The 13,301-nt window shown below is 36.0% G+C and overlaps 1 pseudogene; it reads left to right on the top strand.

Annotated features, from left to right (window-relative positions):
* The first annotated feature begins 863 nt into the window (after positions 1-863).
* Positions 864-5,269, top strand: LOC149000392 (putative jasmonic acid carboxyl methyltransferase 2 pseudogene; annotated as a pseudogene).
* Positions 5,270-13,301: the final 8,032 nt, after the last annotated feature.

The raw sequence follows: 13,301 nt of genomic DNA, 5'->3' as shown, positions 1-13,301 counted from the left end.
CAAAAATCTTTTATAACAGCACCTGCTATCTAAATCCTCGAACCAAAAAATGGGGTAGGTGCTAGAAATTCAATAGAGATAAGAGAGAATGCTTCAGGGTTAACTTATTGAAAGGGTATCACTTAAATTGGTATTCTATTGGTGTATTCACATTTTTTACAATTTGCAATCTTACAATTACCTAAAATCACTCATTAGGATTGTGATACGTAGCGATATCTTATCCAATTATCACAATTAAAACTCATATTAAGAAAAAACTAACCTTCTCATTCAATTTTCCCGCTACTTTTGCTTCTTTTCTTCACTCCATGAGGGAATATTTCCACCGTTACTCTCCCTTTCCACAATTCCGTTCATTTTCCTTCTTCAATTTTGTCACTGCATTCTTATACGTATTCTTCAATTTTTTTTCATCTTCTTTCTTCAATCAATCATTAATAATGTGAATGACCTTGTTTTAAGTGTTAAAAACGGAGTTCATAAAGGTTTCACAGTGGACCTTCTTCCCTCCCAACGTGATTACCCACTTTGGAAAAATAAAAAAACAAAATAAAAAAGAGGAAAATAATTTGGAATTTGGAAGAAATTGAGGGTTTTACAGGCCCAAAAAAAAAAAAAAAAAAAAGTCGAGTCTAGATCACCTTCTCCTCAGGGGACTACAATGTACTCCCTTAATGGTTTTCAACCATATAAATAGGGGATGGAGTCCACATGGAACTCATTGAGTTCTTATTTTTAATATTTATAGGTAGAACCCACTACTATTATGTGGTTAAAAAACCGTCATGAGGAGTACATTGTTCATCCTTGACTAGAGGTGATCTAGACTCCCTAAACTTTAGATCAGAACACATTGAAACATGGAACAATTGGAAAAAGAATGCTGTCTAGCTCCTGCTTCGGCACAATGGTATGTAAAAATAGGATCTCTCTCTCTCTCTTCAAAAGCATGGCTAAGTACATATTTCTTCAAATAAATTGTTGCTTCCAAAATTTTCCTTGTCGGAGGATCTACTCCCATAAAAACCACACAAATAGGGTTGGACGCCCCACTTCCACAGAATGCTTCAAAATAAGAGTCCTAGCTGTGACAGGATAGATGAGGTGGGTGAGAAGCTTGGGTCGACCATTTTCCATCACAAACTATAATAATCTATAACTAAGGGTAAAATCTTTAACCATGTAAAAGATAGAGGATTCTGAGCCATCTCAGTGATAGCCAAGGCAAAACCCGTTTTAATTTGAAGCATTTCAGAGTCACATTCCACTGAGTTATCTCAGTGTCTAAGTATAGGAGATTTGGGTTGCTCATCAAAACCCAACACTTTTCTAGTGATCACGGAGATCATTAAGGCCATGCATGAAACATGTATTTAGTTGAATCATAAAATGTCTGAATTCCTAGTGTTCCTTAATGATCTTCCAAAAAATGACTTCAACATCATTTTTGAAACCATGCCCACCTACTATGAACACCTAAAGAAGGAAAAGAGTGAAAACTTTAGGCCATGTTCTATTGCAGGGGTGACCTGATTCTCTTTATGAAAGGCTATTTCCAAGGAGTACTATAGACTCCTTTCATTCCTCTTATGGCCTACATTGGCACTTTTAAGTTTGGAGCTTCATAATAATTTACTTTAATTATTTTTAGATCAAATTTTTTTTATAACCATAATGTGTGCATGGTATAGCTAGTTCCATCAATGGTACGTTGGCATAACAAGGGGAATATTATTTTTTTTGGGGGTCAAGAACAAGGGGCACATTTGCTTGGCAAGGACAAGTCCTCCCAGCGTAATCAAAGCTTACTTTATTTCCTAACCTTCTAATGTTGTTTAATATATACCTCCTCTCTCCTACATCTTATGTTACTTATAAGCTAATTTGTCATTTGCAATCAATTAATAAATGTTGATCTCATGAAAATGACGTTTAAGATAAGTAATACAGACTCTAAAGTACCATGCACAAGTATAGTATTAACTATAGAGCTTTTTTCATGCTGCTCAATTAAGTTGTGCCAAAACTCTTGACAGTACTCATAGCAAAAATTACATGTTGCCCACATTGACCCTTTTATAAAATTACAAGTTCCTCACAATTATTTTTCTGTTAACAGTAAAACTGATATGACAATGTTGCCCATGGTTTGAAGGAAAATATAATTTTTTTCTTTTACAAAAACTCTTTTAATTTTTTCAAATTTACGAAAAGAAATCTCTGTTCACAGCTGGAATCTAAGGAGCTGGATGTAGAATTCAACAAAGAAGAATTCCGATCTTCTCTGTCACTTTCTTCTCCATCCATTGCTCGATCAAGCAAGCTCTTTCAAGAGTTGCCATTTCTTCCTCCGGTAAAACACACACACTACTTCCTCAAATAGCACCCACTCCTTCCCCAACCAGCGTCCACCGCTAGCAATTGAAGGTTCATCATCGCTCGAAGAACTCTTGATCGGTTTGATCTGGTTCTCAACCTCTTTGATTTTTCTGAAGAACTGAGGAGGACGTAGATCTCGTCTTGAGCACAAACCAACCTATTGCAAAGAGAGATTTTTCATGCCAGGGTGGTGGATATTTTTTAGGCAGCCAACGTGAATCGTGCGAACCAAGGATTTTCTTTTGGGTAAATTTTAAAAAATTAAATGAGGTTTGGTAAAAATTTATACTTTCTTTTATCCCTCAGGCAAAATAGTCATTTTAATTTCAAAGTTAAACAAAAAGTAACTGTGGATAATTTATAATTTTTGAAAAGATACACTGTGAATAGCATGTAATTTTTGTCACTTAAGTGGGCAATCAAGAATTTTGGCCCAACCGAAATTGACAACATGAAAAGAACTCTTAATAATATATATCTCATTGGTAGAGCATGACTCATGGTAGCACTTTTTTTCTAGATTTTGCTTTAGTGGTTTGTCTGACTTGGTGGTGCTTATAGTACACTTTGTTGGATGCACATATATTATTATATATATTATTTTTTTCTTATTATTATTATAATCGATATTCATTCAGGCTGGCTCACGCTTACCATGATTACATCCTCTCTCTCTCTCTCTCTCTCTCTCTCTCTCTCTCTCTCTCTCTCTCTCTCTCTCTCTCTCTCTCTCTCTATATATATATATATATATATTCAATTATTATTATATCCGATGTTCATTCAGGCTAGCTCACGCTTACCTTGACTACATCCTTGAGAAAGCTTTTATAATTAATATAGGCAGGACTTCCACTCTAACCTGGAGGAGATTCAAAATTTAACATCTAATGAGGAAGTGTTGATCTTTTGCAAAAGTTATCCTTGGGGTTCTCATTTTATATGTTTTTAATAAAAAAAAAAAAAAAAAAAAAAAGAAGAAGGTAATCTTCCAACAAAGACTTAATTAATAATTGTGCATGTTTTGTCTTTGGTAAAACTCTTGCACGTTTTACGAGTTTATCATGTTGTTGGGGGTGGTGGTCGGGGTGGAAGCTACACTAGTAAGATCAACCATATTTTTCAAAAAAAAAATCTATACTCGCACGTTTAAAACAAATTTTATATTGCATTTTATAATCTATAGTTGTATCAATCCTTGCCTATATATACAAGGATGATTTACATGTGTAACACATTGAATGCAAAATAGAGGCTTAGGAATCCAAAGCGAAGAGAAGCCATGGAAGTTCAGCAAGTTCTTCACATGAATGGTGGGGATGGAGAAATTAGCTATGCCAGTAACTCCCAACTTCAAGTACTCTCTTTCTCTCTCTCTCTCTCTCTCTCTCTCTCTCTCTCTCTCTCTCTCTCTCATCCCCTCCCTCTCTCTCTCTATACTTTCATTTTTATTCCATTCAAGCAACTAAGCATGAATTTTGTTTTTTTCTTTCGAAAACTAGCGATAACCGGGCGAAGCCACCGGTAATTCGAAGCATTTCAGATTTGTATTCCACCAAGTTATCTCAATGTCTAAGGATAGCAGATTTGGGCTGCTCATCGGGACCTAACACCTTACAAGTGATCACTTTAGTCGTTGAAGCGATCTATGAAACATGTCATCAGTTGAATTGTAAAACACCGGAATTCCTAGTGTTCCTTAATGATCTTCCAAGTAATGACTTCAACACCATTTTCAGAACCTTGCCAACCTTCTATGATCAGCTAAAGAAGGATTTTGGTGAAAATTTTGGGCCAGTTTCTATCACAGGATTACCCGGTTCTTTCTATGAGAGGCTCTTTCCAAGCAGTACTATAGACTTCTTTCATTCCTCTTACAGCCTTCATTGGCTCTCTCAGGTTTGAAACCTAATTGATACATATCATGCACGCTCGTGTGTTTTAGTATATTTTTTCTAACCATGTATAATGAAAACTATAGGTTCCTCCAGCAGTTGGAAGTAACAATAAGGGGAATGTTTACTTGGCAAAGACAAGCCCTCCTAGTGTGCTTTGAAAGCTTACCAGTGCAATTTCAAAAGGATTTTTCCTTGTTTCTTAGCTTGCGCTCAAAGGAAATAACACCGGAAGGAAGAATGGTTTTGACATTTCTTGGCGGGGAGAAGTGAAGATCCTTTTGGCAAAGAGAGTTGCATTTTGGACCTGTTTTCTAATTCACTAAATGACTTGGTCAACGAGGTATACATGCTTAATTAATGAACATGTACAATTTTCCTCTTAGTATTTAAAATTATTACAAGTTTTCTTATCTTGTTTTAGGGTCTCATTGAGGAAGCCAAAGTGGATTCTTTCAATTTGCCGTTGTATATGCCTTCTAGCAAAGAATTAGAAAGTGCGGTTTGTGCGAAGGATCCTTTTATCTTGATCACTTAGAAATATTTGATATCAATTGGGACGCAAGTGATGATGATGACAATGAGTTTATGTTGGATAACTTTATAAGAGGGCAGAAGGTGGCGAAGATTATAAGAGCTGTTTTCGAATCCATGCTTGCTGACCACTTTGGAGACTCTATCATTAGTACCTTATTTAGCAGGTACATGGCGAATGTCAGCAAGCACATCTTAAAGGAAGAGAGTAAGCTCGTTAGTTTTGTTATTTCCTTGAGAGCAAAGTGATTTTTTAGGCCCCTGAGGAGTGTACGTAAAAATATTAATGTTGGTCGTCTCCTCAAGTAATAAGTAGATGCACTTTGGTTATTTCCTCAATAAATGTTATTGTGATTGTTGGCCGGAGCGGTCATTAATGGTGCGTGTCTTAATATATGTATCTAATTAGTACTCTACACCATCGTTGGAAAATAAAGTTTTCACTCATCGGCATTTCTTTTTCAAGCCTAATGTGTCGAGCTAAGTCTTCCTTTTTTTCGCCCATCATATTCTATAATCTCAATCTCTAGACGAAAAGGGAAAGGTAAAGTTGTGGTGGTTTCATATTGTGAAGGAAAAAAGAAATTAACATTGAAGTAACATACAAAAGTTCTAAGGTCTATTTATTTATAGATCCGGCCAAAAAAAATTGTGGTTTATCAATACTATATGGCCCGATAAAAGTATAAAGAAAACTAAAATCAGTAAAAAGTCAAACTGGGAAAACCATCATTTAATCGGTCCGGTTAGTGAAGGGTGGGGGGGCCGGGGCTAGACTTGGAAAGACCCATCCCTGATTAGATTCTCAAAGTCAAACTGGGGAAAACCATCATATTGTACAAGGCACTAAAACGCCAAAAATCATATATAACCACACTTGATATCTAAATCCTCGAACCAAAAAATGGGTTAGATGCTAGAATTTCAAAAGAGATTAGAGAGATGCTTCAGGGTTAACTTATTGAAAGGGTATCACTTAAATTGGTATTCTATTGGTGTATTCACATTTTCTACAATTTGCAATCTTACAATTCCCTACAATCACTCATTAGGATTGTGACAAGTAGGGATAACTTATCCAATGATCGCAATTAAAACTCATATTAAGAAAAAACTAACCTTCTCTTTCAATTTTCCCGCTACTTTTGCTTTTCTTTGTTAGAATTTTTGTAATTTATTTGAAAATTCAAACAAATTTTTTTTCTTCTAAAGGTTGGGTCTTTTCCTAAAACACCTAAATGGCCAATAGATGTCTTTCCTAACCAACATGTCTTAAGGGAAGAATTATAACCTTTGGAGACAACCTTCGTTGGTGTCTCTTGCTCTCCTATAAAAAGGTGGGAGGAGTTTGTTATTTTGGCACTAACATTTTTAAAAGCATTGGTTTTCTTTAAATTATGTCATAGAAAACGAATTGGTGAATGTAGCTTTATGGATCGCTTAGTCCATCAATTACGGAGTGCGCCGTTTGAGATGGAGGGGTTGGACTGATCTTGGGGGTGAAAATGCATTCTGGACCCGTGTGCACAATTCGGGGGCGTTTAAATACCTTAAAGAAAGTGCCAACCACTATTGGCACTTCAACCCACACTTTGTGCTCAAGATGGATGTATCAACAATGCTTTCAACAAGGTGATCATTCGTGCTATTTAAAATAAGATAAGTTTTCATTCTTATGATTGTTGTCTTCATTTGTTTTATACGTTGCCTATGATATCATTATTTATCCACACTCTTTTCTTGTCCTGTTTTCCCTTTTGTTCTTTCCTTCTTCATTTTGTCCTGCATTCTTATACATATTCTTCAATTTTTTTCATCTTCTTTCTTCATCCCATCATTTTGTTCCTTGTTTGTGTTTGGTTCTCGTTTCGTCCTTCTTCCCTCCGTGTTCCCCTTTGTTTTTTGTTGCTTGCTTCTCCCCTTTCCCTCCCGCCCCCCCTCGCTCGTCGGTCCCTTCTCCTCGCTCTGTCTCCCTTTGGTTTTCCCTTTGGGTGGAGTCCACTGGGCTCTTGAGTTCTTATTATTTATTTATTTATTATGTTTATAGACTAGAACCCACTACTATTTGTGGTTTAACCATCATGATAGTCATTGTTCATCCTTGACTGGAGGTTATCCGGACTCCTAATTTTAGTCGAACACATGCTGGACTTGGTGCTGTCTGCTCCTGCTTTGGCCCTGGTTGTCGGTCTCTCCCTTCGCTGGCTGTCTGTTCTTCTTTGTTGCTTCCTTTTCCTTGTCGGCTCTCCTCCCATCCCCTGGGTTGGCCCCCCTTCCGTGCTCTGGTCCTGCTGTGACTAGTGTGGGTGGGTGGGCTTGGGTCGATCTTTTCCTCCACTTTTCTTCTGGGTATCGTTCTTGTGATGGGTTCGGCTTCTCGGTGTGCCGGCCCCTGTTTGTTTGGCTTTCGGTCCTTCCCGGTTTCTCGGTGTCTAAGTATAGGAGATTTGGGTTGCTCATCAAAACCCAAAACTTTTCTAGTGATCGTGGAGATCACTAAGGCCATGCATGAAACATGTATTTAGTTGAATCATAAAATGTGTTAATTCCTAGTGTTCCTTAATGATCTTCCAAAGTAATGACTTCAACACCATTTTTGAAACCTTGCCCACCTACTATGAACACCTAAAGAAGGAAAAGAGTGAAAACTTTAGGCCATGTTCTATTGCAGGGTGACCTGATTCTTTTTATGAAAGGCACTTTCCAAGGAGTACTATAGACTCCTTTCATTCCTCTTATGGCCTGCATTGGCACTTTTAAGTTTTGAACTTCATAAATAATTTACATTAATTATTTTTAGATCAGTTTTTTTATAACTATAATGTGTGCATGGTATTAGCTAGTTCCGTCAACGGTACGTTGGCATAACAAGGGGAATTTTTTATTTTTTATTTTTGGTCAAGAACAAGGGGCACATTTGCTTGGCAAGGACAAGTCCTCCCAGCGTAATCAAAGCTTACTTTATTTTCTAACCTTCTAATGTTGTTTAATATATACCTCCTCTCTCCTACATCTTATGTTACTTATAAGCTAACTTGTCATTTGCAATCAATTAATAATGTTGTTCTCATGAAAATGACATTTAAGATAAGTAATACAAATACTAAAGTAGTGTGCACAAGTATAGTATTAATTATAGAGCTTTTTTCATGCTCCTCATTTAAATTGTGTCAAAACTATTGAGAGTACTCATAGCAAAAATTAAATGTTACCCACACTTATTTTTCTGTTAACTTTAAAACTTCAATGACCATGTTGCCCATGGTGTGTGAAGGAAAATATAATTTTTCTCTTCTACAAAATCTCGCTTAATTTTTTCAAATTTACGAAAAGAACTCCCTGTTCACAGCTGGAATCTAAGGAGCTGGATGTAGAATTCAACAAAGAAGAATATCGATCTTCTCTGTCACTTTCTTCTCCATCCATTGCTCGATCAAGCAAGTTCTTTAAGGAGTTGCCATTTCTTCCTCGGGTAAAACACACACACTACTTCCTCGAATAACACCCACTCCTTCTCCTACCAGTGTCCACTACCAGCAATTGAAAGTTCATCATCGCTCGAAAAACTCTCGATCGGTTTGACCTGGTTCTCAACCTCTTTGATTTTGCTGAAGAACTGAGGACGTAGATCACGTCTTGAGGACAAACCAACCTATTGCAAAGAGAGATTTTTCATGCCAGGGTGGTGGATATTTTTTAGGCAGCCAACGTGAATCGTGCGAACCAAGGATTTTTTTTTTTGGTCAATTTTAAAAAATTAAATGAGGTTGGTAAAAATATAAATTTATACTTTCTTTTATCCCACAGGCAAAATAGTCATTTTAATTTCAAAGTTAACCAAAAACTAACTGTGGATAATTTATAATTTTTGAAAAGATACACTGTGAATAACATGTAATAATTGTTACTTAAGTGGGCAATCAAGAATTTTGGACCAACCGAAAATGACAACATGAAAAGAACTCTTAATAATATATATATATATCTGATTGGCAGAGCATGACTCATGTTAGCACTTTTTTTCTATATTTTGCTTTAGTGGTTTGTTTGACATGGTGGTGTTTATAGTACACATTGTTGGATGCACATATATTATTATATATATTATTTTTTCTATTATTACTATATCCGATATTCATTCGGGCTGGCTCACGCTTACTCTCTCTCTCTCTCTCTCTCTCTCTCTCTCTCTCTCTCTCTCTCTCTCTCTCTCTCCCTTTTTATATGTAAATATATTCAATTATTATTATATCTGGTGTTCATTCAGGCTAGCTCATGCTTACCTTGACTACATCCTTGAGAAAGCTCTTATAATTAATATAGGCAGGACTTCGCCTCTAACGGAGGAGATTCAAAATTTAACATCTAATGAGGAAGTGTTGATCTTTTGCAAGAGTTATCCTTGGGGTTCTCATTTTATATGCTTTTAATAAAAAAAAAGTAAAGAAAAAGAAGGTAATCTTCCAACCAAGACTTAATTAATAATTGTGCACGTTTTGTCTTTGGTAAAACTCTTGAACGTTTTACGAGTTTATCATGTTGTTGGGGGTGGGGGTCGGGGTGGAAGCTACACTAGTAAGATCAACCATAAGTTTTCAAAAAGAAATCTATACACGCACGTTTAAAACAAATTTTATATTGCATTTTATAATCTATAGTTGTATCAATCCTTGCCTATATATACAAGGATGATTTACATGTGTAACACATTGAATGCAAAATAGAGGCTTAGGAATCTAAAGCGAAGAGAAGCCATGGAAGTTCAGCAAGTTCTTCACATGAATGGTGGGGATGGAGAAATTAGCTATGCCAGTAACTCCCAACTCTCTCTCTCTTTCTCTCTCTCTCTCTCTCTCTCTCTCTCTCTCTCTCTCTCTCTCTCTCTCTCTCTCTCTATACTTTCATTTTTATTCCATTCAAGCAACTAAGCTTGAATTTTGTTTTTCTTTCGGAAACTAGCGATAACCAGGCGAAGCCACTGGTAATTCAAGCATTTCAGATTTGTATTCCACCAAGTTATCTCAATGTCTAAGGATAGCAGATTTGGGCTGCTCATCGGGACCTAACACCTTACAAGTGATCACTTTAGTCGTTGAAGCGATCTATGAAACATGTCATCGGTTGAATTGTAAAACACCGGAATTCCTAGTGTTCCTTAATGATCTTCCAAGTAATGACTTCAACACCATTTTCAGAACCTTGCCAACCTTCTATGATCAGCTAAAGAAGGATTTTGGTGAAAATTTTGGGCCCGTTTCTATCACAGGATTACCCGGTTCTTTCTATGAGAGGCTCTTTCCAAGCAGTACTATAGACTTCTTTCATTCCTCTTACAGCCTTCATTGGCTCTCTCAGGTTTGAAACCTAATTGATACATATCATGCACGCTCGTGTGTTTTAGTATATTTTTTCTAACCATGTATAATGAAAACTATAGGTTCCTCCAGCAGTTGGAAGTAACAATAAGGGGAATGTTTACTTGGCAAAGACAAGCCCTCCTAGTGTCTTGAAAGCTTACCAGTGCAATTTCAAAAGGATTTTTCCTTGTTTCTTAGCTTGCGCTCAAAGGAAATAACACCGGAAGGAAGAATGGTTTTGACATTTCTTGGCGGGGAGAAGTGAAGATCCTTTTGGCAAAGAGAGTTGCATTTTGGACCTGTTTTCTAATTCACTAAATGACTTGGTCAACGAGGTATACATGCTTAATTAATGAACATGTACAATTTTCCTCTTAGTATTTAAAATTATTACAAGTTTTCTTATCTTGTTTTAGGGTCTCATTGAGGAAGCCAAAGTGGATTCTTTCAATTTGCCGCTGTATATGCCTTCTAGCAAAGAATTAGAAAGTGCGGTTTGTGCGAAGGATCCTTTTATCTTGATCACTTAGAAATATTTGATATCAATTGGGACGCAAGTGATGATGATGACAATGAGTTTATGTTGGATAACTTTATAAGAGGGCAGAAGGTGGCGAAGATTATAAGAGCTGTTTTGAATCCATGCTTGCTGACCACTTTGGAGACTCTATCATTAGTACCTTATTTAGCGGGTACATGGCGAATGTCACAAGCACATCTTAAAGGAAGAGAGTAAGCTCGTTAGTTTTGTTATTTCCTTGAGAGCAAAGTGATTTTTTAGGACCCTGAGGAGTGTACGTAGAAATATTAATGTTGGTCGTCTCCTCAAGTAATAAGTAGATGCACTTTGGTTATTTCCTCAATAAATGTTATTGTGATTGTTGGCCGGAGTGGTCATTAATGGTGCGTGTCTTAATATATGTATCTAATTAGTACTCTACACCATCGTTGGAAAATAAAGTTTTCACTCATCGGCATTTCTTTTCAAGCCTAATGTGTCGAGCTAAGTCTTCCTTTTTTCCCCATCATATTCTATAATCTCAATCTCTAGACGAAAAGGGAAAGGTAAAGTTGTGGTGGTTTCATATTGTGAAGGAAAAAAAAATTAACATTGAAGTAACATACAAAAGTTCTAAGGTCTATTTATTTATAGATCCGGCCAAAAAAAATTGTGGTTTATCAATACTATATGGCCTGATAAAAGTATAAAGAAAACTAAAATTAGTAAAAGTCAATGGGAAAACCATCATTTAATCGGTCCGTTAGTGAAGGGTGGGGGTGTAGACTTGGAAAGACCCATCCCATTAGATTCTCAAAGTCAAACTGGGAAAACCATCATATTGTACAAGGCACTAAACGCCAAAAATCATATATAACCACACTTGATATCTAAATCCTCGAACCAAAAAATGGGTTAGATGCTAGAATTTCAAAAGAGATTAGAGAGATGCTTGGGGTTAACTTATTGAAAGGGTATCACTTAAATTGGTATTCTATTGGTGTATTCACATTTTCTACAATTTGATCTTACAATTCCCTACAATCACTCATTAGGATTGTGACAAGTAGGGATAACTTATCCAATGATCGAATTAAAACTCATATTAAAAAAACAACCTCCTCTCTTTCAATTTTCCGCTACTTTTGTTTCTCTTTGTTGTAATTTTTATTTATTTGAAAATTAAAACAATTTTTTTTAAAGGTTGGCTTTTCAAACACTCTAGATCCTTTCATTCCTCTATCCATTGATTCTTTCCTAACTTCTTCATAAATATTTACATTATTATTTTTAGATCGTTTTTTTATAACTATAATGTGTCATGTATTAGCTATTCCTCACTCTTCTAACAAGGAATTTTTATTTTTTTTTTTGGTCAAACAGCACATTTGCTTGCCAATCCTCCCAGCTAATCAAAGCTTACTTTATTTTCTAACCTTCTAATGTTGTTTAATATATACCTCCTCTCTCCTACATCTTATGTTACTTATAAGCTAACTTGTCATTTGCAATCAATTAATAATGTTGTTCTCATGAAATGACATTTAAGATAAGTAATACAAATACTAAAGTAGTGTGCACAAGTATAGTATTAATTATAGAGCTTTTTTCATGCTCCTCATTTAAATTGTGTCAAAACTATTGAGAGTACTCATAGCAAAAATTAAATGTTACCCACACTTATTTTTCTGTTAACTTTAAAACTTCATGCCCATTTGCCCATGGTGTGTGAAGGAAAATATAATTTTTCTCTTCTACAAAATCTCGCTTAATTTTTTCAAATTTACGAAAAGAACTCCCTGTTCACATTGGAATCTAAGGAGCTGGATGTAGAATTCAACAAAGAAAATATCGATCTTCTCTGTCGCTTTCTTCTCCATCCATTGCTCGATCAAGCAAGTTCTTTAGGAGTTGCCATTTCTTCCTCGGGTAAAACACACACACTACTTCCTCGAATAACACCCACTCCTTCTCCTACCAGGTCCACCGCTAGCAATTGAAAGTTCATCATCGCTGAAGAACTCTCGATCGGTTTGACCTGGTTCTCAACCTCTTTGATTTTGCTTAAGAACCGAGGAGGCGTAGATCACTCTTGAGGACAAACCAACCTATTGCAAAGAGAGATTTTTCATGCCAGGGTGGTGGATATTTTTAGGCAGCCAACGTGAATCGTGCGAACCAAGGATTTTTTTTGGGTCAATTTTAAAAAATTAAATGAGGTTGGTATAAATTATTTATACTTTCTTTTATCCCCAGGCAAAATAGTCATTTTAATTTCAAAGTTAACCAAAAAGTAACTGTGGATAATTTATAATTTTGAAAAGATACACTGTGAATAACATGTAATTTTTGTTACTTAAGTGGGCAATCAAGAATTTTGGCCCAACCGAAATTGACAACATGAAAAGAACTCTTAATAATATATATCTCATTGGCAGAGCATGACTCATGTTAGCACTTTTTTCTATATTTTGCTTTAGTGGTTTGTCCGACGTGGTGGTGTTATAGTACACATTGTTGGATGCACATATATTATTATATATATTATTTTTCTATTATTACTATATCCGATATTCATTCGGGCTGGCTCACGCTTACCTTCCCCTCCCTCTCTCTCTCTCTCTCTCTCTTCTC

The sequence above is a fragment of the Hakea prostrata genome, chromosome 11 (assembly GCF_041222555.1).
Source record: "Hakea prostrata isolate BN-2017 chromosome 11, UWA_Hpros_2, whole genome shotgun sequence".
Lineage (NCBI taxonomy): Eukaryota > Viridiplantae > Streptophyta > Magnoliopsida > Proteales > Proteaceae > Hakea > Hakea prostrata.
The sequence above is the reverse complement of the archived record's forward strand: the minus strand, read 5'-3'. Positions and strand labels throughout refer to the sequence as shown.